At 45.2% G+C, this 27,688-nt stretch overlaps 1 protein-coding gene across 3 annotated transcripts in view; it reads left to right on the top strand.

Annotated features, from left to right (window-relative positions):
• zmiz1a (zinc finger, MIZ-type containing 1a) overlaps positions 1 to 27,688 on the top strand; it is a 113,041-nt gene that overhangs the window by 2,820 nt on the left and 82,533 nt on the right. For all 3 annotated transcript variants that reach the window (XM_080481036.1, XM_080481037.1, XM_080481035.1), the window contains exon 2: positions 25,518 to 25,638. The gene's annotated coding sequence lies outside the window, so the exon portion shown is untranslated. The remainder of the gene's footprint in view (positions 1 to 25,517; positions 25,639 to 27,688) is intronic.

The raw sequence follows: 27,688 nt of genomic DNA, 5'->3' as shown, positions 1-27,688 counted from the left end.
AGGGGAGAGAAAAACCCCCAAAACAAAACCAAAAAAAAAAAAAAACTCCAACTAATTACTTGTGTCTGAGTAATTAGCTTTTTGTTACTCAGCAATTTACCAAGTTGCACAGTCTTTGTTGCTGTTTACTGCGCCTCGGCACAGCTGCATCCTGCTCCGTGCTTAAAACCTGGCGAACGTTAATCAGTGTTTTGACAGCCTGACATTTCATCTAACCGTTGTTTGAGGAGTATTGTGAAATGCCTGCTGCCTGTTCACTTGACACGGATTCTTGTAGTCTGGTGTCTCGCCACGAGCCCAAACCCACCCACTTGTGTCCAGAGCAGAAGTCAGTCTTTGTTGCTGTCTCTCTCTCGCTCTCTCTCTCGCTCCTCTCTCTCTCTCGCTCTCTCTCTCTCCTCTCTGTTTTTCCTGTCTTGAATGTGGTTCAAACTTGGCAGTGCGTTTCATCTAAACTGAGCCTTTGTTGTCACTGTGCCTATTTCCGTCTTTTTAATAAGGGAAAACTTGCGTTGCCTCAGAGCGTTTTTAAAATTCTCATTTTGTGAATAAGGGAGTTAAGAATCCGCGATGTTCACTTTTGAGCCGAGGTTGCGCCCTCGTGTCAGATGCTTTACTACTTCCTAAACGCCGTTGTAATTCTACCCATAAGTCTGCCGTTAAGCGCTCTTCAAGTTAAAAAACCTGGTAATTGCAGTGTAACTAATACGGAGAAAATGAAGCGCCCGGCAGATGCAAGTCATCCGGCCGTGACCGGTTGTGATGACATCAGTTTGGCAGACGGAGCAGAAACGGACCAATGTGAGACACTGGCTATAAGAAAACCCCAATTCCACATGCCTGTCACCAGCTGTCCTTCAAGCTGCGGACTTTGCGCTGCGGTTCAGCTCGTGGCCGCTGTAAACCCCCGAGGCGGCGGCGAGAGATTAGGGAGCCATTGGCAATAATGCTGAGCCCCTGAGCAAGGCATCGGAACCTCAAGTCGAGGCAAAGCAGCTTTGTTTGGTGACTAAGTTGTTGTCAGGTGTCGCGATTCACACTAATTATTAACTTGCATGTTGCACTCGTCGTACCCTCTTACTCCAGCTTCATGTCTTTCAAACGACAACAGTATCACTCTTTGTGATTGTTTCTTACAAATCAATGCTTTTACAATGTCTCTCAGTTGTTGACGGACGTCGATTTAATGTAGACAAAACACTAACTTAACTCCTGTTTCTTAAGAGCTGTCACTACAACCTTGAGCTCTGCCAACATCACCAAGTCCTTTAAGTGCTTTTTTTTTTTTTTTTTTTCTTCCCTTCCTGAGACGAGTGTAAAACAGAGTGCGGAGAGAGTGGAGAAGTAGAGAAGTTGCTGGCCCCAACCCCGTCACAGTCTCATGCATGTTTGATTTAATGTTCTTTGAGGAACGAGTGCAAGGGGACATCACAATGGCCATGTCCTGTTCCCATCCGTCGCGAGGCTGGGGCCCTTGAATCATAAATGACACCCCGGCCTCACCGGGAACAATATGAGAGTTGGAGCCCGCACAGGAGGAACAAAATGTTCCCTCTCTTCGTCCATTTGCCCACTGCTGCCGCTTGCACTCAAGACTTCTCACCATCTCAAGCAATTACCCTCAGGTTTCTGTTTTCTTTTTTTTTTTTTTGTTAATGTATTTTTTCACTCCTGGTGAAATCCTCACAGAGCCTTTTCTCAGCTCGGCTTGTGTTGGTGAGACACACAGAGGAAAAGGGGGAGAGATTGAGAGGAAAAGAGATAGTATGTGTCTGAGTGAGTGGCGTTGGCGTGTGTCTGTTTGGCTTGTAAATCCTGTTTAAGCTAAACAAACTCATTGTCCTCATCCTCCAACTGTGTGCTTTGTGTGTGTGTGTGTGTGTGTGTGTCGATGGATGGATGTGTGTGTGTGCGCTCCCCTTGTGTTCCCCCCCTTTTCTCCTCGTCTCTCTCTCTCTCTCTCTCTCTCTCTCTCTCTCTCTCTCTCTCTCCTTTTGAGTTGTAAGTACAGTCACTAATTAGTCCCCTCTCCCTCTTCATGCTGGGTCAGTGGGTTTACGGTTTTCTGCACTGATCTGCTGTGTTTGCCTTGTCCCTCCTGATGCTGAAGCATGCCTGCGAGCCAGCGCGGGCTCCAGCCTCCTCCAAGAGGTCTTCACACCTTACACCGTGCCCCACATGGGTTCATTCGCCAGACAGCCACTCACAGGACCGCGCTCGGGCTCTCCCCTCTCTCTCTCTCCCCTCTCTCTCTCTCTCTCTCTCTCGTGCAGCTTGAGTTCATGCCAGGTATTAGACCAACAAGTCCGACGGAGAACTGTGCCTGCTGGGTTGAGTCAATAACCTGTTATTTTTCCAAACAGCAGCTATGCCATTTGATTGGAGGGTTCCAGATGATGTGAATTAATTTTCAGATACACTTTAGTTACCCTCCTCGCAGCACGTCGCAAATCTTCCTAGCTTATAGGCCATAATGAATCATTTTCTAAAGATAATACACCACATGCTGTGTTTATAATATCATTTGTGCTATAAACAGTCTCTTGTCTCGTCGGCACTGTTGTCTGTCGAAGTGCTCGCCGATGCCGATTTTCCGGTGGAGGTTTGCGTGGGAGAGGCAGAGTGATGGCAGAGATTCTATGAAGGCGGTCGAATTGTCTCCAACATGGCCTCCAGGGAAACATACTTCCTTGTTTTCTGACAAAGTAAATTAACCAGGGGTTGCTAATGCAAAGGGACAGCGTTCCCATTCTTCGCCTGCGATATCAGTTATGAGGGGGAGACGGAGTCACATGCAGCGTCTGCTCTCACAGAAAACACGGATCCTCACACATGCAAACACTGCAAAGGGAGACGAGTCGTCAATATTGAACCCCGGCTTTCGTTTTTCTTTGCAGTGGTGCGTTAAAAAGTGCAAACAAGGAAACGGTGGCAGGGTTTTGAGGCGCAGCGGAGACTGCGAGACAAGATGTCGGTTCTTGTGTTAATGATGTCCGTTGCGGAGAGCCCCTCTAAATCATATAGGCATATAATCATGACCTTTGCGGCCTCGCCGAGGCTGCTTCCTTGACGTCGCTCAGCGTCAGGGAAAAAAAAAAGTATTTTACCGTGTGCAGTGTGTTTGCCCACTCGGTGCCCTCCCCTCCTTCGAGCCAGGCGCTTTCCCAGGGTTCTAAGGGCCGACATCCCTTTCATTTTCCCGCCTGGGCAGCTCAGATAAAGGGGCATATTTTAAACCTCTGTGTGTGGACACACCGAGTGTAAAAAGAGACGCGCTGGTGGACCGGGGCTGAGCTCCTTCTCTGTGAAGGGATGAAGAGAGGAGAGAGGGGTGATGAGGACTGAAACAAATAAAGAATCTGGAGTCGAAAGTCTGCTTTATTAAACCGTGATCTAAACCATTTATAATACATAGTAGGAGGTGGTATAACTGGCTGCAGACCGGACTGTGCAAATATCCCAAACACTATCAGCAGTTGTTCTTCAGATAGCCCAGCTCTTGTTTATCCTCGGTTTATTACAGGGGCAATGTGTTTCACTTTTTTTTTCTTTCTAATGTACCCCTGTTGTGTGTCCTCCAAGCAAACCACAGCCACGGTGGAAGCCGTCGTTTATCATATCAGTAATGAGAGCAGGGTAATCGTGTGTATTCCGGAGACAGCAATGATACACTGCTTGGCGCTTGCCAGGGATCAGCCTCCAAACAATGTTTATCATTGTCTCCCTGGGCTCTTTAATTATCCACAAACATTATTGACAAACCAGCGAGGGTCCCTGTGTTTTAAGGCTCCTGGGTTAGTCTTTACAAATATGTGCGATAGAGTGAGCTAAAAGCAAAGTGATTTTCACAATAAAATCTATATTCTTATCCAGACTTCCATGTGCCGCGCTGAAAAGTATTTTAATGGCAGCCATTTGTGTGGAATGTGATGGTGAGGAATACAAGTTGAGTGAGATACGGTGAATTTCATCATCTCAAGATTGGACGCTTCATTTATCCTCGCAGCTACAGGAACTCAGTTAAATTACTTAGTGACAAAAAAACCCCCGGCATTGACTGAAAATCTGGCCAACCTTCTGCTAAAGTACCTGTCAATTCATGCTGATTCATTTTAATAGCTGTTGAAATATTTTAACAGCTATCACGCCAAAACCCAGAGGATTTATGTATGGAAATTTGTGGTCAATAAAACCTGAGCACAAACTGTACTGGTCATTAAAAGAAATCTGTCTCTGATAACACATGGGTCACCTTGAAGAAACTGAATGGAGTGACACACATTTGAAAGTTAAAGCAATGACAAAATCGAGTACATTGAGAGACTTATTCCATTTTAACGAAGAATAACACACTTTGTTGTATAACATAATTATTTTGACAATGTTCCACGTGTTATCCATTTAAAACATGCGATGAAAGCTGAGTTTAGGACTTGAAATCACAAGCTCAAATTCATCCCATGAATACAAGGAGAGGACATAAGTAATCGGTTCTCAAACTGCATGAATTGACCCAAAAAGTGTCACTGTTTGATTACCCGCATCGAAAAGACGCATAATCAAAAAAAAAATTATCTCAGCGATGTAAATCAGCGGCCACTGTTGCCAAGGCAACATATATACAAGAGACACCATTTTGGTTATGTGAGCCCTTCAAATACTCTTCTATGCTGTAAATCTTTGCTAATAGCATGACGGTAAAATGGTTTTGTCCATTCAAAATCCACCTTAACTTTACCTTAAGACTTTGTGAAAAACAAATCACACAAAGAAATGTATTTAAGAAGTATTTGTCATTTTATTACCAGTCCTTGTTTCTGTGTAAAAGAGCCCACCTTCCATGCCATAGCCTACTATCTTAAGAATATAGGTCATCAAAACAAGTGAGAAAGAAAACACAAACAGCCATCTATCATCAACACCACGAAGCAAATTTAGGGTCTCAAAAGATAGAAAATACATGAAAACATAGCTATTGCAGTCCAGACACCCCCACAGTGTAAACAAAACATTCAGCCTTCTTGAAAGTGTCGATAGTCCAAATAACTTGAAGACTCTGTGGGGTTCAGAAGAAAGTCACAAGCGCTAAAGTCTCCTGTTACATTGCTCAGTCCTCCATAGTGCCAAAGGATCAGTTTTGTGGATCAGTAAATCCCCGATGATGGACAACTGTATCTGTCTCTGGGGGCCAGCGTTTAGCTTTTCATGTCTCCTCCCGCGTTCCTACTTTTCGCAGCATTTAATAGAAATCATTTCATAACTCCAACTTTCTCTTTCAAACCATCCTAAATTAAAGTCCATGTGTCTCGAGTCAATTTTTAAGTCATCGATCCAGCATGAGGCGGTGATGGTGCTTATTATGAGCTCCTCTCTACCCCTTCTCCTTTCAACAACGACCCATTACTTCAGATCACGTACGTTAACTGTACCTGACATTGTTACAAACACACAAGAGGAGATCAAACATTTCCTATCCGGCTCGAGTGGGAGGGTAAAGGGGGTTGGGGTGCATTGGAAAGGGTGGGGTCGGGGTGGTGGTGGCAGTGTGTCATGCCACAGCTTCACCAGCAACATCCTGTAGCTGTTGCTCACTGACGTGGTTGCAGTGTGAATGGAACAAGTCTGAGCTGGTCTGCAATGGTCAAAGTACAACAACGACAGCAGCGAGACAGACAGGAGTGTAAAATATGAATTAGGGCCAAACAGTCTGTTACCAACATGCACTGCTGCCCCCTGCTCCTTGCCCATGTCTCTACAATCACCTCTCTCTGGTGATCAAGTCAACATGTCGGTGTGGCGAGAGAGGAGTGGTGTCTGTATGAGTGTGTGGGTTCATGAGAGCTAAAGAGAGGGAAGTGGGGGCGGCGGCAGCGGCAGTGGCAGTGGCAGTGGCTTGGGGTGAGGTCCTGCCCTGCTTTTCTCTGGAATTCCTTTGTTTTTTGAAGCCAGAAAGGGGGAAACTAAATCTGTGTAGCCGGAGGGTCCCCGCTCCCTGAGAATTCTCCGCACACGTCCCTCTGCCATCTCCGATGGTTTTAAGGGTAGCTCCGTTTTTAAAGCTCGCAACAGTCAAGGTGTTTTTCACATCCGGGGGGGGGGGCTGCACCAGGCAAATCGTCTCAGGTCTGGAAGGACCAGTGCTTCTTAGACATAAATTTGCTCCATGTTTCAGAGCTGCAGAAATGAAAGTCAAATGCAGATCCTGTCACTCGGGGCACAAAAGATACCTCCTAATGAATATGGATGAAATAAAGAGTAGCAGAAAGAGCAAATTTTTTCTATTCGAGTAATAAGAAAAGAAGTGTTGCAATGATTGCCTAATGGTCTATGTTTTTAATGCCCCCCCCCCCTTACCTTTTTTTTTAATTTTAAGTAAATTGAGTGTTTTTAATTATGTTTTTACTAAAAAGGCTGAGGCTGCTACGCGAGTGTTTTCAGCAGCTCCAGCAACCTGAAAATTTCACTACACATTCATGGCTCATTAAATCTGATAAACCATGGGTAATGGTGTTAAATTCGTACAAAGGTATCTCCATTTACTCTGTGCCACAAGTTTTCCGTGACCAGATCCTTATCTGGTGGGCTGTCGCTTTAAGTAAGTAACTTCCACAAAGCAGAGCTTTTCCCTCTCGTTTGAAGGGGGCTCGTGTTGAATGGGTGGGTCGCTGGGGGTGGGGGAGTTGGGGGGTGGGGTGGGGGGGGGGGGGGGGGGGGGGGGGGGGCTGAATAGGCTTGTTGCCTTGCCTCTATTGAGCCGGCCTCATTCTTCCCCATCCCCAGGAAGGGTGGGCGAGTGGAAGTGGGGGGACTTGAGAGAGGGGAGGGTGAATTGGAGAAGGGCTACGAGGTTTGATCACGTGAGGACTAACTGTGTTCGTGCTGGTCCCTTTCAGGCTGTCACAGTAAATCTGTTTGACTTGTCACTTTCAAAATCATTACCAAGGCTAAAAGCCTCTCTATTGGATTGTGGTGGAAGGGGGGGAGGCAGCAGGTTTCCTTTGTGCCTTCGTGATGATGATGATAATCAAGTTTGTTTCTGGCCATCCTGCTGTGAGGCTATAATTAGCTCCCTTCTTCTTTCTTCTCATCTTTTTTTGTATAATGGTCCTCTGAGTTAAAGTAAAGTGGTAAGAGTCATCTTGCAGAGGTCACCTTTTACTTTTTCTGTCGTGGCACCAGGAGGAAGGACCTCCGAAGCAGATTCATGTACTTTTTGGTTTGAGCTTTCAGTTATTTTTCCATGCTTTCCTTGCAGTTCTTTTAATCATTTACACGACCGTGTAGCCGATCAACAGAAATACAGTCGCACATGCACAGGTTCACTTCGACAGGTAATCTTGTGTCATAAATGACCCCAACTTAACCACAGGCGTTTGGATTGCGGTAGGAAATCTGTGGCTCTTTTGTTGTTAATCCACTTTTTTTACATCCTGGCTGATCTGCAGCCATGACGGATCCACTGCCATCGGTGAAACCACTTGTGTGGAGTAGCTATGCGGAGGTTTATTTTTCGCTGTCTGCCGAACTGTGTGCAGAAAGAGGGTGATTTAGTGCATGCGAGGGCCCCGGTTCCTCCTGCAGGTCAGGCAGGGTGAAAGCAGCTGCTTGAGGTATGTCTAAACTTGTAGCGTCACTTTCTAAAGCAAAGAGTTTCGCTGACTGACGGAAAGACGACGGAGCTGATCTCATCCCGGCGATGAAGTCTGTGGGATGCGACGGCTGGGTCTGAACTCCTCTTTCGCTCCCTCTCTCTTCTCCTTCGTTCTTTCGTACCCTCCCTCTTCTCCTCTGCTCTCACCCTTCTCTTCCTTCCTCTTTCCCTCCGCTCTTACCCTCCTCCTCCTCCTCCTCCTCTTCTTCTTTGGTGAGTGTGCCAGCAGCACTCATGCCTGAAACAGAGCGCCAGGGCAGACATCTGTCGCACAGCGTCCCTGATCTGATCTGTGGCTCGAAGCATCGGGGTCACGAGGAGTAGCAGCCGCCAGTCCAGACGCTGTGGGAGACAATCTGAGAGCTCTATCGCCGTGTTTGGGTCCTCCGTCTTCCTCATTAAAATTCACATTGCACAGGGGCACATATGCGCCCGCCCACACGGCCACACCAGGGTATTGCGATGTTTGTCGTCTTTTAGATGGCACGTCTGTCCTTTGGACCCAGTGGCGCTCAGTCAAACCGGGCTGGCACCGCCGCCTGAGCTTCCTCATTGCACCATTCAGTCACATACACAAAGTGAGGAGAGACGTGTTGCTATTGTCAAGGTTGCGGTGACGAGCAGCTGATCTGAAAGGAGAATTTTGACAGTTAAACCGGAACCCCGTGCCTGGGGCAATGCCATTAATGACAAAACCAATGACAGATTGAATAAAAGGGTGTTAATTGCAGCTGTTTGGTTTTGTTAGCAGGAGTGTAGCAGTGGATTGACACACGCACTCTGCCAAGTTTGATATTTCACATACCTTCTTGAGAGATTAATGGCTGCATATTGATCATGCGTGCTGTTTTGACATTTATTGGTATTGCAGCAAGAGCTTTTTCTCTCTCTTGGAGAACAGGTGAGTTCATGCCAAGTGGCGGGACCGGTACATGCTTGTTGGGAATGTTGTAGAGCCAGGTTATTGCTCATTTGCTACAAATTACTGGCAATGTATTTTACTTCGACGTACATTTTCCAACATCTTCAGATTGATTTTCTGCCTTCTAGGCAGCCATTTGTTTCCAATCATTCCACTAAATTATGAAGTTTGAATTGCAAGCCTCAAATGAAACAGCTAATCCATCACAATGCGCCATGTATTTATTCGCCTCTAAGTTATGCTATCCGAATGTACTGGTGCAGTTGAAAAAAATCCTCCTGCTGGTCTATTTGAAGATGCTCCATCAGAAATTCGACAGCAACCTCTGTTAAGAGCGAAATTACCAGATTTGCATGCTCTTTTTCACATCTGTGTTTACTCACTTGCCATTCTGATTTGATTTGTCCTCGACAACACAGCTTGTCAAAGCGCCGCTTTCTCAGCTTTTGACTGTATGGCGAGTTGTGACAATAGTTCCTGATTGTAGTTTTCACTGTCACACAATTGCGGGACACATTGCAGGCTGTGACGAACTGTCTGTCTTAGAACCGAGTCGAGTATCTCCGGATCATCAAGCTGGTTTTCATTACAGCGTCGCAATGTTTGGAAAGCAGTCGGTAAACGTACGGATCGCTTTGAGATATGATCGGTAATAATGTAAATAGAGTCCGATGTGTCCGTAATGAGCTCAACATGTAAAACCGCGAGCATGGCGATCTGCGTGAACTGGCCCTTTGTTTTCATTTCTTGATGCGGTATGACATTGTGGCCGTGTTTTCTGTTAGGGAAGGAATTTTTAATATATCTTTTTTTACACTTAACAAATCATTGGCGTCTTATCATCCTGTCAACACAATTTCCAAAGCACACAGAAGTGGTTAGCGGCAGTGGCTGAGAAGAATATTCAGAGTAATGCTGAACAAGCCAATAAGGCCCGTTTGAAATTAGTGGAACATCAGATTGAATTATTTTTGCTGATATTTTCCAACCTGTGCAGCCATTTTCCAATAATATGTCTCAGAGTTTGCATATTCCTCTTACCTGCTCGTATTAATCTCGGCGCATGATCCGATGTGAACATAAAAGTGGTGTGTTCTCAAACGTTTAATATGTCAAATTAAAAATACTTTATGTGAAAAGTGTTTTTAATTTACCCGGCATGCCATCTGTCTTTTGATGAGCATCGAACATTCAATTTTGGGCAAAGCTTTATTTATTTATTTGCTTGTAAACAAAAAAAAAAACACTTAAACTGATGATGGCACATGCAGAACACATAAACTCAAAACATCAAATCTTTTCCAGTAAAGCATTGCACTTTAAAGGAAAGCAACGTTTCACTTCAAACCTCCCCACTCGATTTGTATTCAGTACTGATTTATAACTCTATAATCCTAATCTTTAAACCTGCATCAGCCGAGATTGATATTGTGCTGATAATATTGCATATTCTTACGTAAAGTTGTAATTTCTGATGTGTCGCGGTGATGCAAATCTCACTGACGCTCAGTTTGTATTTTCTTTTTATCGGTTTTTCTCTGGTTCTGGCAGGACGGTGGCGTCTCTATTGCCGAAGCTCTGATCATGTCTTTTGTTTCCGAACTGGTGAGACAGCCGTCAAAGAGCAAATTTCCAACCTATATTTTTGATTTTCCATTTTCCAGCATTGTTGGTCTTTTGGGGATCCTGGCTAAGTGAGCTACTCGCATGTAGTTTATATAGAAAATACAGGTTTTGTTTGTGAAATGTGCAACGTGTGCTGTCAGGTGCTTTCTTCCCTCTGTTTGTTTATTCAGAGTTTGTCAGTCTGAGGCTCCGAATATCAGATTAGCGTCTAAACGGTAAATCCATAATCATTTAATAAGGACATACAATGGTTTTCAGTCAGATGACAGCAGAAAATCTGAGAGATGGGCGGCAAGTAGGACAACAAACAGCACAGATATGGTCATTTAAGCTAAAGCAGCGTTTGATGACCTCAAAGCCTCCGCTATACTCCCAAGTCGCCAAATCTGAAGCCCGCTTTGATTCAGCTCATTTAAGATGACTCAGCAAAAATCGTCAAAGGCGAGCATGTGTGACAAGCAGGCGGCCCTCCACCCCCCCACTTACACCTGTTCTCTATTTAATGCGAGTATCTCAACATCGAGTACGAATCCCCGCGATGGAAATCAGAGCACGGTGAGACGCTGCGTTTATCTTTTGAAGGATAATTGACCTGTGACAGCTTATTGGCAGGAGCCCAAGCCTGCGATGGCTTCATGATCCCAACTTAAGAGCTTTCGCAAGAAAGGGTGACAATAAATGTTTACATTTTGTCATTACAAAGAGGTTAAGTGACTGAGGTAACACACCGTACAGTCTAATGTGTAGAGGCGGCTCTTCAGTGGCAATAGTTTAAGATTAGCCCTCATGACCTGACAAACTGGTGGCCAGTGTACTCTTTAAAAAGAGTTTATGAAAACTATCTGTGCTGCAGGTTTCAGCTATCATTTCACTAAGCAAATATTAACTGGCTGCCTCTGAGCATTAATTCACTTTGCTTATTGTACCATGGCCAAGGCTCACTGAATGCTTACACTGTATAAATCTCCCTTTCATAGGTCCATGCTGGCACTATCATAATCTACATTATCACAGCAGTAATGAGATGCATTGCAGTGACGCATCTTTTATGCATTAATTCAAAGTCTTTACGAGTGGAGCTCACAACGACGCTCTTTACTGATGGTCTGCAAATACTGGATTAGAAGGAAAAGAGTGGCAATTGCTGTATTTGCGGCTCACAGGGCAGTCTTTGATTGACCGGGTTTTATCCCAATCTTCAACAAGGAAGTCATTTTTACTGAAAGAATGGTGATTTCTAAGTTAATAAATGGCTGCAAGAGGGGTTAATGGTTAGCACGGTCGCCTCACGGTTACAAAACAGTTATTCTGATATGCTGTTTTGTGTGTGTAATTGTTTCTGGGCGTTTGCCCTGATATGACCCTACATGGGGGTCAGCTGCAGCTCCCTGTGCCCCTGACTTTAATGAACTGGTTACATGAGACAAATGGATTTTTTTTTTTCATATGTGGCATTCCTCGATACAATATATGGCGTAATAATGACATAATTCAGGTGTTTTAATCAGACCTCTTGCCACAAATGTCTAAAAATCACGCACACATTTTTAGAAAGTTCTTGCAACAGTTTGGGGAAAGGCCTTTCCTATTCCAGCGTGACTGCCGGAGGCACACAAAACAAGAATGTGGAATCACTGGACTGGCCCGGACAGAAACCTGACCTCAACCCCATCAATCACCTTTGGGATGAACTGTAGATCGTGAGCCAGGTCTTCTTGTCCAACATCAGTGCAGAAATGCTTTACTGAATGAACGGTCACATATTCCGACAGAAACACTCCAAAATCTTGTAGAACGCCCTCTAAGAAGAGGAAGCTATTATAGCTGTAAAAGCTCCTTTAAGCTCCATATTAAAGTGAATGTATCTGAACACACTGTTAATGCAGTGTAATTGTTGGGCTTCTGGACACTTTCATCCTCTTTCATGGAGCAGTTAGTGCACTTCCAAGATATTTTGCTCAAACCTGCTTCCCAGCAGTTACGTCTTTTATTGAAGCATGCCATGTACTGTCGACTAGGTTTGTACATGCACTTATGTCTTTTGTCAACCTCACCTCACAAACTTAGTCCCACCATCTCCAAGAACCCTGGATCCTGAATCCAGATGCAGCCTTCTCACTTTTGTACCTGAAGTTTTCAAGCAGCTTGAAAACCCCCCCCCCCCCCCCCCCCCATCTAAATCCTCTGTGTCCTCTCCTTTCTGTTACGCAGCGGCCTTGAAAAGCTGTTTCACATCGATGACAGGCAAGGTCAGAACAGTGAAACAGGACAGGACAGTACGAGAGAGAGAGAGAGAGGAGGGTGGGGGGTGTCTAAGGGTGGTGAAAGAGGGGATGGAGAGAGAGTGAAAGTGTGTGGCACTGCAGCTCTGATAGCACACCACCCGCTACTCGGCTGCAGCTACAAATCAAACAGAACCAAGTCGCTGCTGGCGCTGCGCCATGACACTGATCACTGGCACACAGCACACTGTCAAAACCATCTTGATGGGTAATTAGGGATACTCTATCATTTCTGCTATCACTTAGCGGCAGCGCTTATGCAGTCTAGTACGTGTATGTCTAGTGTGTGTGTGTGTGTGTGTGTGTGTGTGTGTGTGTGTGCCTGTGTGCGCACGCGTCAGTGGCAGAGTGTGGGATTGTTTGAAAAGATGCTGCAAGGATATAAGTACACTTTACACAATGTACTGCAGGCAGGGCTGCGGACTCTGAGACAGCCGGATCTTGGCTGATCCCTTACAGTCAGTCCAAAGCAGTAAACTCTCGCTGAAACTCTGCTGTGTGTGTGTGTGTGTGTGTGTGTGTGTGTGTGTGTGTGTGTGTGTGTGTGTGTGTGTGTGTGTGTGTGTGTGTGTGTGTGTGTGTGTGTGTGTGTGTGTGTGTGTGTGTGTGTGTGTGTGTGTGTGTGTGTGTGTGTGTGTGTGTGTGTGTGTGTGTGTGTGTGTGTGTGTGTAACCTTGTGGTTGTTTTAAAGGTTAGCAGCAGTGTTATGGCTCTTTGTGAGTGTCGCTGATGCACATCGCGTCCTGCGTAACTTTGAGCAGACTGGCCTCGCAGCTTTCCAGAACTCCGGCTTAGAACACGTCTGCACACACACACACACACACACACACACACACACACACACACACACACCCACACACACACACACACACACAAAACAGAGTGAGAAAGAAAGTAATAAACGCTGCCTGGCAAAGCTGTTTCCCCCCCTGTGATTTAAACATTTAGAATTTTCCCATTAACCCTCATCACTCACAAGGAGACCTCTGCTAAAATGCCTACTTTTACACTTAGGCTGTGAACAATTTTGCAATTTGTGCTGTTATTATCCTAATTTGCGCACGCGGAAATGAGAGAAAGGGAGAGCACATTGTGTGCCCTTTGATAAAGTGGGATGTTTGAATGTGGGTCCTCCACCTTCAAGAGAGATTTGATACTTGAGGGGTTGAAGTGTTTTTGATGGAAACTCCATTAATGATTGATAACAGGAGGAGAGCGGTTATCTTCGTGCTCCAGCGCCATCAATTATTAAAAGCTCTCTCCTTGCATTTTGGTGGCACATAAAATCAGTCGCCATCTTGAAATCTTGAGTTGATATTATCTGTCAAAGGAATTAGGGCTTTGCGTTGATTTCTTAAAACTCTTTTCATCTCGAGTTTGTTGTGCATTTTAAAGGAGCACTGTAAATAAATGCCGATCGGAGTTGGGATTAAAGAAACTTCCCGATGGCAACACTGTAAAACCCAAAGGTGTTCATCAGCCTTGTAGCTAAAAGCAAAGTATGAAAGTACGTATGGAACATCAATTTTTTATCCCCCAATTAAGTTTACCTAAAAAAACTTGTTAGTTTACTTTAAATTGTTTTTTTTAAATGAAATGAAAAAAAAAAAAAAAAAGGTATCATGTCACGACCTGTTACTGTGAAATTATATTTGTAGCATTTGAGCTCAACAATGAGCTCAAAATCACATTTATCGTTACACAAGCAAGATTTTAAAATACATTTGCTTTGACTCAAATGAATACCAATATTTTACAGTAAAATACTCATAGTTCAACAGATGCATGAGTTAGCACTGGAAAGTGGGTTTTACGCAGCTCAAGCCACTGTTTACTAAGTATAAAAGTTGTGATTCATCATAAAAAAGTTTACCCATGGAGCCAAGCATTGAAGACTTTATGTCAAATGAAGTTACGGTGGCGGCGTCCCAGCTGCCTTCAATTAAGCCTCCTTTATGCTAAAACATCTGCACTCCTGTGCGCATGTGGGCTTTATCTTGAGACGGTTCTGTGCCACACAGCGTCTCATTTAATAGCCGGAGTGATTCAGTTCGTGTTTGTGCCGGGAATGTTCCATGCACACGCCACATGTCGAGTGTGATGTTGAAGGACGGAGACGACGGTTGAAGTGATGCTTGAGATTCGTGTCAGCCAGCGAGCGAGTGCGTGTCAGCGCGGCGGTGGAAGTTCTCCGGAGCCGAGTGCCGATTTGAGCTGCGTGAAGACGGGCTGACAGGCCTTGCAGGCTTCTCCGTGTTATTGCCAAGGGTTCCCACCAGTTCCTTGCAAGGGGAATTCTCTCAGAATGCGACACGGCTTCTGCACAGGAGACCTGATTAAGTCTTCATATTGCATGTGGCAGCCGCGGAGGAGAGCGTCCGGACACGCTGCTCGAAGCACTCCGAGTGTGCTTCCAGGCACGCGAGGCTAGATGTTTTTCACGAGGCTTTGAGTGGTGGTGAAGCCTTTCTCAAGCCAAGGTGATGATTATTGGCTTACATGCATGTTGTGAACGCCCGGAAGCACTTCTGTTGAACGCCGCTCTGTTTTTGCATCATCTGAGTGACACCCTCATTTACTGGTGTCAATATTCAAGTTATTCATTGACTACAAATGGAGCCCTGCAGCGCTGCGTGTGCATTTTATTTTATTTTTTTTATTTTTTATTATTCCTTCCTGTAATGACAGCCTCAGTCTCTCAAGACCAACTAAGAAAAAGGGTCCTGGAGATATGAAGAGAGCATCAGAATGGAGGGGATCTAAAGACCGGCGACAGTAAATGAAATGCAACAACAATAAAGTGGGAGCTGTGCTTATCTGCGTGCTAATCGGTGCGTCTCATCACAGCAGTGTGGTAGCATGAGCTGCCCATCTTGTGTCAACAGCGTTGTATTTACATAAGCTGTTTCCTGTTGGCCACGGCTTCTGTCCTCAGAGCAGCAGGTCCTGCAATGGCGAGGCAGTGTGATTAGATTTACAGATGGAGATTAATGTGAACAGAGTTAATAGCACAAAGGCATAAATCACAAAGAAGAGGCTGGAAGCATTCTGCTTGACCTTTTGAATGGTGATAATGATGCCGCAGACAGATACGCTGCTGCTGGAGGCTGCAGGGCTGGCGCGCCCGCGTTTAGACAACATGGTCATAAATGCAAAATGTGCACGTGCGCTGGGTTGATAGGTGGATCTGTCAATGCTGCGGCGCATTTGGATGGCGTGCATGAAGCCGTCGGATCATCACACGCTCCGAAGAGAGCGAGTAAATCACCCGACGCACGCAGAGCGTATCTGCGCATGCACGGCGACGGGCTAATACCTGGCGCTTGGGCTTTTTCCTTCAAGAGGGAAGTGAAACCTGTTTGTCTGTCCGTGTGGCCGTCTCCCTGTCTGTCCTCGCGCGGCAGAGCATCGGCAGGGTTATTAGAATAGCCCTATGGCTGTCACTGATAAGGCCTGTGTGCGTGCTGCTACTGACAGCACTGCCTGCCTGCCTGCGTGGCAAACACAAGTGGCCTGGCCGGGGGATTACTGCCTGCTGCCATTTCTGCTGATGCCTTTCTTTATGTTATCCTCTCCAGTCAGATGTGCAGCATTTGAATAACTTGGCTGATGTTGTAGAAATGAAACTCCTTGAAAATTTCCACCCGCATACAAATGAAGGTGCGCGGACAAAACGCCCGCACATGTTTAGACTTTCTCGCCTTGTTTGTCTCTGTATCCCCCCCCCCCCCTTTCCTGCTGGTGGCCGTAACTGGTTATTTACATGCTCTGTCACTTACTGGGAGGAGTGATGCTGATGGGTTAGGAGGCTCACTAATCCACTCGGCTGCTGTCATTAGAGAGAAGCAAACAGACTATTACCACCTCCTCCTCCTCTTTCTGCTCATCATAAGCCTGCCTGCACCTCACACATACACAAACACTGACACGTGCACGCACACAGCTGTGATGGAGAGTGCCTCTTGTTTCTTTAGCACTGCTGAGTGGAGCCCTGCTTTGGTAATTGATCCTGTTTGGTACATGGGGAGGGGGGGAGCGAGACAGGGAGAAGGAGGCAGGCCTTAAGTGTTGTCAGTTTGCTGCATTAATTTTTCAACCGTGGCCAGAGAGGCTGGAGGGACGAGGTGGGGCCCCGTTGCAGAGGAAACAAACTGTACCTCACGCTGCATACGCCCCCCTCACTGTGTATCACTGCTTTTTCAGAAATAAGTTCCTTTCTGTGAGACTCAATTATGATTCAACTGACTTGTCCACTCACTCCGAGCCTCCTGCCGATGACAAATTTGTTTTCCTCTTGTCTCTTTCTCTTCTGTAGCTTATAAATAGCTTTCTGGTGGTGACTTGGCTCTGACTTGTGCGTTTTTATCTGGATGTTTTGTGATTCCTTGTGCTGCACAGTGTGTACAGATGATAATAGACAGACCTCACTCTCTGATTTCTGAAGCCGGCTTTGGCCTCTGGTCCCTGACTCAGTGATGAAGTCAGAAAGCCCTTTGAGGAGTACAAACCAAGAATCAAGCTGGAACATTCAGTCTTTTTTTTTCACGCTTTGTTGTAGAAACTACTATCATTTTGTGTTCCTCACATATCTCTCCTTTCCTTTAAGTAATCTTTTTCTATAATTAGCGTGGGTTTTGTAACGATGCTGGCCAGCGGCTTCAGAAAGGAATAAAGCCGAGTGGTTGAGATGTCCGTCAGAGCCACAATAGGCGAAAAACTCCCATGAGTCACTAAGAGGTACTCACAGCCACAGAGGACGTCATTACTGACATTTGTTGCAGATATGACTCACAATATTTCGTTTTTAATCTAATACTTCCTAAGCACTTTGAGCATGAAACATTTTGTCTCGCGTCTCTCCCGCTCGCCTTCCACCGAGTTGCAGCGGCTCCTCGCAGATGTCACGCAAAGAATCTAAAAATGCTTCGTGACAATTCTGCATGTACAACACACTGGGGCAGAAACGCTGCCTTCAGGCGTCGCGCGAGCAAAGTACGGTCCGGGGACTCGCAGCGTCAAAGTCCAAAGGCGCTGGATGTGCGCAATGGACAGAAGTGGCTCAAAGTTTCCTGGCCAGCAGCACACTTTGTCTCATTTCCACCCAAAAGACCACTTTAGCACAGCGCTAATGTGGGTCGACTTAAAATGATGACTTGTCCAAAACACTTTTTGTCTACATTTGCAAAAATCTGTGAAGGTTTGGCATCGGCACTCAAAAAAGAAAGTGATACACACTCGCAAGTCTGTGTGAAGCAGAAATGGGTTGGAAGTCCTGTGTTCATTATCACACCACAGGACCAAAGTGGTACTAATCATCAGCATGCCAATTTGAATGAATGTACTGTATGTGCTGCTTGAATTGAAATCTTAAATTCCTGAGGGAATAATCACCATTCACTGTTTAGAAATTATGAAAGAGATAAGTGAATCTTTTTTTTAAACCGTGCTAGTGTGAGGAGTGGGTCAGTTCAGGGTCATTGAGGGCACGTCTTCTCCAGCAAAGGAGATTTCAGTGAAATTGTAACAGAGCAGCTTCTAAGCCCATACTGATGCTCACAGGCTAATAGCAGGTGGTGCAGAGAGACAATGGCACTATAGCGTGCCAACTGTGTTGCATAGCACTACAAAAGCAACAAATAAAGAGAACTGTTAATCCTAATAAAAATAAATAGATAAATAATTGTAATTATGAGCTGCATTTCAACCACAGACACTTCCAGGAGTATGAGGAACCATCAGATAAACGAGTCTAAATTTAGTTCCAAGGTTTTTTTTTTTTTTATTTATTCACCATTAAGGCCAGATTTACACGACAATGTTAAAAGTGGTTTTGCGTTTTACTCTCAGAAACGCTTACAAGGAAACAGCAGAATTGCTGAAAATGGTTAGGTTTCCTGTAGGGCCACTAGTGGGTGCTCTGGTTTGCTTTCGTAATGAAACCACACGCACACAAAATGTGCGTCGAGAACAGTTGAGTCAAAACATTAAAAATGGCAAGTGCACTGACGTTCGTATGGACAGACAACGGAGTTGGATTGGTGTTACGTTTGACAGTCAGCTTTAAAACTACCACGTTCAGGTGATTATGGACGGGGACTCATGACACTTGTTGTTATCCAGCTACTCGCACATGTGCTTTGAGACTACTTACTACCACTGCGGTGTATGTGTGTGCAGTGTCACACTGAGCGTGTTTGAAAAGTTTCTGGGAGCCATTTTCAAAAAGTTGTATATTCGGTGGCTCTGAGCTCCATTACGTAAGCAGAGCGTTACGGAAGATTTGCATTTTCTCTTGAAAACGTTGTGCAAATGAGGCCTAAGTCTCTGGTTGCATGACAGAAGTCTCAAAAGGTAAACAAAATTTGGGGGTGTGATCGACAATCCAGATTTAATGACTTCTTGCTGTGTTGTGCCTCACCCGCCATATTGAAAAGATAATAACGGTGATTGTGTCGACATTATTCCCCTCATTTATCGTTTTCCTTGTTGTGCCTTGATCAAATGGAGGACCCAAGCTTTTCTGGCGCATTGGATCCGTCTCGCTACGAAGGCTCATCTCCTTTCCAGCGCTGTCTCAATGAACCAGTTTACAATGCAATAAAGCGCCATGAAAAACGGCTCAAGTTGAACCTCCTCCATGTTTACAGTCCGTCAAATGAGTATGCCAGACTCTCTATTGCTTATAGGGCGTTCTTATTGTATGACTTTGGTCTTCTTTTTATTCCCCCCCTTGGGTAAGGTGTAGTACATTTACATTTATTGCTTTTCCCTAAGTCACTGGTCTAATTTGAATAATACTTCTGGGACTTTAGACAGGTGGAAACACAGGGAACAATGGGCACAGGAACCTTTTTAGCTTCTTGAGGAGCAGTATTGGGATCTAAATCCCCCCTGTGAGTTCCACACACAAGACCGTCTGGACCACAGACGTCCCAGGAGCCACCTAATAACTGATGTATAGACTCTAAGATCTTTTTCTCTGCTTTGTTGTAGGTTTTGACTGTTCAAGTTATCCCAAATAGTCTAGGTGTTATAATATTGACAAGAACTTAACCCAAAAGCTCCTTGTCAGTTTTCACTGATTGTTTAGTAATCTGGATCCTCATGAGTATTAACGGGATTTGTTTTGGGTTGGTTAAGTTGGTAACTTTTGAGTTGAATCCAGATTTAGTTTTCTACAAAAGAGTGAGTCAAAGTGTTTTTATAGTTTGCTTGGATTTTTCCTTCACCACAACAAAAACAATGGCCCATGTCTAAAGTATTCAGTCTGAGACGTTTTTGGAAATTATCTGTTTTTGTGGGGCAAACAGCCCTGGTTCAGTGTGGGCGAGTAGTATGACTCAATCCTCATCAAGGCAGCCCGGCAAACATAGTAAAAGGCAGAGCCGGATCAGAGATAACCTTTTGTGATTTACAACCACTGCCAGGTCACGCAGGTGAGAGTCCTCTTGTTTGTCTCCCTCTGCTTTGTCCCATCCAGCAGGTGTGTTTCTCTCAAAGGTTTTGAGTCGTTTCCACCACCCGCCAGCCCTCCTATCATCTCGCCCTACTGCCAGTCTAGCTAGCCAGGACAGGCCTAATTCCACTCCAAAACCATGATTGCATTCTTGAGCTATTCCACCCCCTCCTTCAGAACAAGGGCCCTCCGCATCTCTCTCTCTCTCTCTCTCTCTCTCTCTCTTTCAAGTAGAGGCTGCTGGCTGCATTTCCCCTTTGAAGATGTAATCTTGGAAAACACAGAGACATCGCTGGGATTATCTTAAATGTCTTCAGTATGTCAACAGCCGCCTAGCCCCGCTGCAGAGCGGCGCTGGCCGTTTAAGAGGTCGGCTGTGATGACAGCCAAGGAAAATGCCGCACCACAGAGGTAATCACAGGGTCAACTCTGCTGACTCCATTCAGGGCCAAACTCCCACTGTTAAAACTGGATGTTAACAGACACAATGAAATGATGTATTTCCCCATGTGGCAAGGCTGCGCTCACAGTCGAAGGTAATAGCAGGCAGCGGAGCGCTCTGTAACAGATGGCACTGGTAGGTGAGGTTCATTTATGTCACGGCATTTTCCAAAATGTTATGACAATGCAAATTGTGCAACAACTTAACTAAGCATACACAACAAGACGGGAAGCATCACTGAGTAGTCACGGGAGGGAAAGTTAGTATACACCAAATTAGAGGCGCATAAGTGGGCGCTCCTTGAGAAGGATCTTGACTTTGTAATCATATCAGATGTTATCGAGGGAAGATTTTAGGAAGGGTAAGTGCTTGGAAACTAAATCAGAGAGAGGCTGCCGAGGGAACACGTTGTTATCATAATTACCTGCTGAGCGACGACTGCAGAACCAGTGCTGATGTTGACGTCGAGCCGCCCTCCTCCCTCGCCGACACGGCTGCGCTGTGTGGGCTGCTTTGCCTGCTTTGACATCTCTTTGTGCTCTGTTCCATGTGTGTTTTCTTTCATGTTTTCCTTTTTTCTTTTTCTCCCTCCTTTTCAGTGTGGAACACAGTCTGCGGACCCCCCCCCCCCCCCCCCCCCCCCCCAAAAAAAAAAAAAAAAAAATTTGCAAATATTGTTTTTGTGAGATCAGGTTCGGCGATTGCGGACAAACTTGCGTCAGTGTGTCGGTGCAGGTGCTGGCAGGCTCCAGGGCTGCTCCTGGGAGCCAAGGCGGGCCGGAGACCTCGTCGTCTCCATTTCAAACAACAGGCCCTGCCGAGATAGAGTTTTTTTCTTTCTTTCACAACACAAATGATCTGTTTGAATGAAATGCAGCCCCGGCCTTCTCACTGTTGGCATTTAAACAGGAGGAAATAACAGATGATGATATCAGAGTGGGAGAGAGTGAGTGAGAGGGAGAGACCACTCAAGAAGGAGAAACACTTGACCTGTTTGTTTTGGGAAAATGGTATTCCTCTGCTAATTTCCTCCTGATAAGTATCTGACAGCTCATAGTAAAGTGTTTTATCTTGGCTGGAGGAAAATGGCTTCTCTCGCTCACGGCGCCGATCGATTTCAGAGTCTGCTGCTGCTGCTGCTTTAAATTGCATTCTCTGGATTTTAAAGTTCTTCTATTTGCATAGAAGCGGTCAATTACACATATTAGCCCGCTGCTTCTGGCTTAACACGGACTTTCGCCTTCCTTTCTCCTCACCTCTCCAGATGCGGCCGCACATTCGCACACTTTCCTCTTCCATGTAACATCATTGACTGCTGTTTGCTGTGCTGGGGGCATTGATTTTTACCGCTCTGCCTCCCTCTCCTCTGGTTTAACAGTTGATGAGTTGTGTTAAGACACCCAGGGACAGCCCTGCCTCTTTTAAGGAGATGAGGTTGGCTTTTATAGCCCCCCTGCTTCCTTAGCCTTGAATGATAAGGTGCGTGCCTGTGCCTGTGTGTGTGTGTGTGTGTGTGTGTGTGTGTGTGTGTGTGTGTGTGTCTGTGTCTATATACAGTTTGTGTGAAGACACGCACATGTGAACGAGTCTGTCGGTATGACTTGAGCAGCCACTTGAGACTAGGATTCCCCTCAGGAAGCTAAAGTAAACGCTGTGGTGTTAAGGGCTTTTAAATGGCAAACGCAGGCTTTGTCATCTCCAGCGTTTGAATCACTTTAAAGACTTTGTACAGAAAATTGGTTTATCGCAGTCAATGAAGAGCCACATCATCAGATACGATTACCGGGATTCAAGCGTTAAAAAAGGGTAGGAGCGATCGTGAAAACAGCAGCGAGCGACTCGAGTGGAGAGTTTCCATTCAAAGGTGACAACTGTGCTTCAGTCTGTCACGTGCGCGTACGACACCCCCAACACGCACACTCCAGAAGTCATGGATACAGACACAAACCTCATTTAACACGATTAGTTTCTTTGAGGATTTTACCGCAGCCTCTTATATCCTGGATGAAAGAGTTCACACTTCTGACAGGAGAAAAAGAGGAAAAAAAAAAAAAAAAACCTGGAGTCTGCAGAAGCTACTGTGAAGCACTCAGCTTTTTCACTGAAATATTCACCACATTATTAAGGAACACATTGCTTTGTGCTGTGTTGCTCTCAACACCATCTGTACTGTGCTGCTCAAGTAGTAGCAATTTTCTTCTGGTCCTGTGTCTCTCGCGCAGCATTACAAGTGAAATTCGATTGCAGATCTCGGTGTTCTAGTGCGTTTAGGTCCTCATGAACGTTTGCATTCTCCTCTGATTGCTCCCCGGCAGTTTCCAGCGTGCCGAGGCTCTCGCTTGCACAGCTTGAATATGAGCCTTAATGTCATTTCAGTCTATGAGAAAAACATTTGCTCAGTATTGCACTTAAACCAGATCCCATCTAAATACTGCGGTGATAAAACATTGCAGTGGTTGTGGAATAACATCACCTTTCATAAAAGAAAAAAACAAGAACCCCACACTACAGAGCAGATTGAAACTTCTAAAAAATCTGCTTCAATCAATGTGCAGTTACTGCGTTTTCACCTTAGCCATGTGGTATTAAAATATTACTTTTAAATCCATCACCTTTACACACTCACTACAGACACTCGTGTTTTAAAGAGGGTCCATTGGTGCATGTTATGGCTGGGTAATATCAACCTAATAGGCTTACCTGTCAGCACTGTATGGGGACGTAGACCCTGTAAATCACATTTGTCCGCGACACCTGCTCGCCTCCCTGCGTATTTATGGGTTTCTCCTCCACCCTGTCCTCTTCTTTTTGGCCCCTGTCCAAAATCAACCCCCTCTTCCCACATTATGTTCCCTTCGTTTGTGGGTTAAATGCACAAGCAGGTGCTGCGGCGTAAAAGGAGCCTTGTTCAATCTGTAAACGCCTCCTTTACAAGCCATTTCTTTATCCCCAAGTTAGTTTAGATTCTCAGAGGTAAATTGAGTTTTAGCTTGTGCCATGATGAAACCATTCAGTGTGCATGCTGTTGCCTTGGTTTTTGCGATTTGAGAATGGTGATTTAACACGGTGAACTGTATGCAGACGAAAAAACAAAAGAAAGTAATCTTCATCACTCACTTCCAGTAATACCGACATCAGATCTCTACAGTTTCCCCTCATTCTGTGTTCGGAAGATTCCTTCTTGGCAGCGACCCACTGACCAAATTTTCTTCCACTCTGAGCTAAAGTGCCAAAATATACTGTACGTCTTGGACAGTGGCCACTTCGGTCCTCAGAAGCACAGCAAGCTTGTTTGCTTCAGAATGAAAGATGGAAACGGCAAGCGAAGAGGGAGAACTGCGCCTCTTCCTGGGAGACGGCCGTTAAAAGCTGTAAACTTGAGGGTACCCAACAAAAAAAAAAAGATGTCCGAAGGGTTTCTATAAACCTCGACAGATGTGAGGATGAGGGCAGCGTTGGATTAGAACTCGGCATATTGTCAGGATTTTACAAAATGAGCCTTCTGTGTGACTCAGAAGTCGGAATCAAAGACGTTTACTTCATTTTAAAAGACATCATTGCAGATTTGTTTTGCATTATTGTGCGCCTAGGTAGGGAGGGCGGCACAGTGCGGCCGCGTTCTGTTACCTCACTGCAAAAAGACTCATGTTTCAATTCAGGTCGAGGCCGTCCCAGGTGCAGTTTGCATGTTCTTCCTGTGCCTATGAGGAGACCTGTCCAGGGATGTACCCTGCCCTGTATTGAATGGATTTGGCGCCAGCATTTTCCCACCTTGTCCTGTGTAAGGCAGGTGTGGAAGATGAATGTATAAATGGTTTTTGATAATGGACATCCTCCCTAAATGGAGGGTGCAGCAGCACCAAGAAATCATTATCATTTTATCTTAACCATTGGAGCAAAAGGAAAAAAAAAAACGTTTGACTGTGTCAACTTGAAGAAATGTTGATTAGAAATGTCCCTCAAGAAGCCACTTTTCACTTTTATACTTTGAGTACACTTCAGAAAGTGTATTATTTCCTTGGTCTTCAGCGAATTCATTGAATTATACTCCTACTATCGCTTGGTTTTCACATCTCATACAAGTACAGGTCGAAGTTTCCGCGCCTCTGAATGTGTTACGTCAGCCTACTTTGTTGTCCTGAAACGTTTCGGGAGCCTAAAATGAAAGTGAGAGGCAATAGCCACGCTAGCAGTCTGCAAGGCTGCGCTTAAGCACAGCAAAGCTTTGAACTAAATGTTAACATCAGCAAGCTGACACGCTCTCAATAACAAGGCCAACATGCTGATCTTCAGAATGTGGAATTAACCTGCCTCGCTTTTCTGCACCCAACATTTGCTCATGATCACTGAATACAGAGCGCGTCTGAGAGGATGCCGTTAGTTTTACAGGTGTTTCTACAAATACAACCAGCATGTGTGCAAAGAAATCATTCCAGAGAGTTTTAAAATCAGGGTTGTGTGGTTTCATGGCCGTTTTTACAATGGATCGCACACCAGTCAAATTGAAGTTTGTTCCAGATGTCAAAAGACAGAGATGAGACGCGTAAGGGGGCTCATTTTGACGTGTGTGTGTGTGTGTGTGTGTGTGTGTGTGTGTGTGTGTGTGTGTGTGTGTGTGTGTGTGTGTGTGTGTGTGTGTGTGTGTGTGTGTGTGTGTTTACGCTGGATTTGTATCAGTTTGCAGAGGGTGCAGCCAAGCAGCGAGGAGAGACTAAGAGGTGTATTAAGGCAGTGAATCTCTCTGCTCTGTGTGTAATGGACTCAGGATGAGGGCTGACCAAGCACCGGGCTGCTGATAACCTTTAGGAAGGACATTGTTCCTGTGCAGCGGGGGGGGGGGGGGGTCGCGTGGAGGTGGGTGGGGGGGCTCACACGGGACTGCTGCAGTGTGCACGCAGGCCCGTGTGATTGGTGGTGCAGTTGTTCAGTGGTTCACTGGCGCTCCGGCAGGGTTAGGAGGGAGACTAAATGGGGCAGTATGGCAAAGTCCCTCATGGCTCTCCCGCATGCATCTTTCAACAGTGGGGTGTATTTCTCCATGATACATTTGTCCCCTGTCTGAACCAGACTGTGGCTGGCATTCCATTAAAAGAAATTTAACAGGCTTTTCTTCTTCCTCTTGTCTTTCTCCCGCTCAGATCAGATCACCACTTACAGAGAGGTCAGCGAGGGACCCCGCGTGAGGAATACATGAAGACTGGGGCGGGGGAGGGGGTGGCGACCACAGCGGCAGCACCACCGAGGTCAGAGGTTAAACAGGTAAACCGATATTTCTTCTAATCCATAACTCACTACTGGTGCACACTGTTCGGTTCAGTCCTGGCTTTCTCTCTTTTTTCTTTCTTTTCTTTCTTTCTTTTTTTTCTCCCTCCTCCAAGTCAAAGCAGACTTGGCACGCAAAGGAGAAGTGAAAGAGTAATGTGGCTGGTTTTGATTGGACCCTCCTGGGCTGGCGGCCGGGGAGGGACTGGGAACTGAGCAGTGTGCAGCTGCTGTTTATGAGGAGCTGTGCGGGATCCTGTTTGGCTCCCTTTTAAAACAAAAAAAGTAAAAAAAAAAAAAAGTAAAAAAAAAAAAGCAGCCAGCCTTCAATGAGAAGCCCGTGGCCGGTGTACAAATGAGCAAAATCATGATGCGATTATTCAAGAAACATTTGTTTACAGAGTAACTGACTTTTTCTCCTATTTTGTTGAGCCGCAGCCAGATTGGGAGAAGAGGGGACGGGATTGTTTGTGTTTTTGTTGATCTGTAGATTTGACATTTGGAGAACTCTGATATTTTGGCTCTGGATTTAAACTCAAAGGCTTCGACACATTATAGGCATTGTCAAGAACGGATTTTTTTTTTTTTTTAACCTTTGAGAACTCAGTGTTACACTTTTTTTCCAGAATATAGTTGAATTTTTCTGCTGCATATGAATGCATCTGCAAGTAATGTCAAAAGTATCTGTGCTATCACTTTTTTAATAGCCCATGTATGTTTTAATCCCCAAAAAAGGAGTTAAAAAAAAAAAGCTATTCAAACCATCTGATGAGAATTCCTGTAATCTGTTAGGCTCTGCTTGTTCATTAGTGTAAAATACTCATGCTGTATAATCTGGACGTCTGTCCCCCCCCCCCCAGGAGATCATATTTGTCCACATGTATGACTAGTCTTGTAATGGACATGTGTCATGGCTTTTTGAACCAGATCTATGTGCAGGATGTCACAAAAACTGGTATCGGAGGATCCCTTCCCACAACCAATCACTTTATTCAGCGTAGAGGCCATGTGTTAATAGCTGCAAGCATCTTCCTTGTGTTTCTTCTTTCTCAAGTGAAACACTTGCATCCCCAGATAAGTGCTAAAATGTCATAAATGTACAAACACTGACATGATAATATTTTAACTCCTATATTTTCTGCTTACCTTAAAACTTGTGATGTGGCCAGAAACTGTTTTTTAAGTCGCATATGAACCAAATAACAGAGAAAAATAACCCCTGTGTGCAAATGCATGTAGTGTATTGAAATTAAAATTATACAAAATGTAGTGCAAACAAGCTATTGTGACATGATGACAGTTTTTTTTTTCTTCCTTCCACTGCATTGAGTCAGAATTTTGTTTTTAAGTCGGTTCACATTGGCGCCCATCTCCATCACCCAGCTCCAGTTATCTACTCTTTATGTGCCTCTCCTCCCATATTCTTTGCTACCAGGGATTAAGAAGGATGACTGAGGGAGGCTTTGGAGGGTGAGTGGGGGCAGATCATGAAGCAAATAAATAATAAAGTGCTAGTTAATCTTCCTTAGTGCGCAGTGTGTGTGTGTGTGTGATGAGCAATGGCACCGCTTTGGGAGCATCTGCCCCTCGCAAACACTCAACGTATGCACGCATAGGCCGGCAGACAGACACGGATACTGTACACACATGCACGACGAGCAGGGATCAGCCAGAGCGATTAGGACACGGACTTCAGAGCACAGAAAAGTGACAGGTTTAACACACGTTACGCCGGCGCAGACTCGTCGACCAGCGGCGGGGCGACAACTAAGGCACAGTGAAAGAATAAAAAGCGCTGCAGAATATGACAGCACAGGACTGCAGACACATGAAAGTAGAGGGAAGCAAGTTTCACTGCCTCTCTCTCCGCCGCTGTCGAGCTGTATTCATCTTCCCTGGTGCTCATGGACTCATATCTTTTTTTTTTTTTTTTTTTTTTTTTTTAATACCTCCTCCTCCAACATTAACACATACACTATGCACCAACAGTTGATCAAACAACTGTGCAGTTGAGGCAGAATTTGGCCAGACAGCCAGCCAGGATGAG

This window comes from Lipophrys pholis, assembly GCF_963383615.2.
Source record: "Lipophrys pholis genome assembly, chromosome: 15".
In the NCBI taxonomy this organism is placed as follows: Eukaryota; Metazoa; Chordata; class Actinopteri; order Blenniiformes; family Blenniidae; genus Lipophrys; species Lipophrys pholis.
This window is presented reverse-complemented; position numbering and strand designations above follow the sequence as displayed.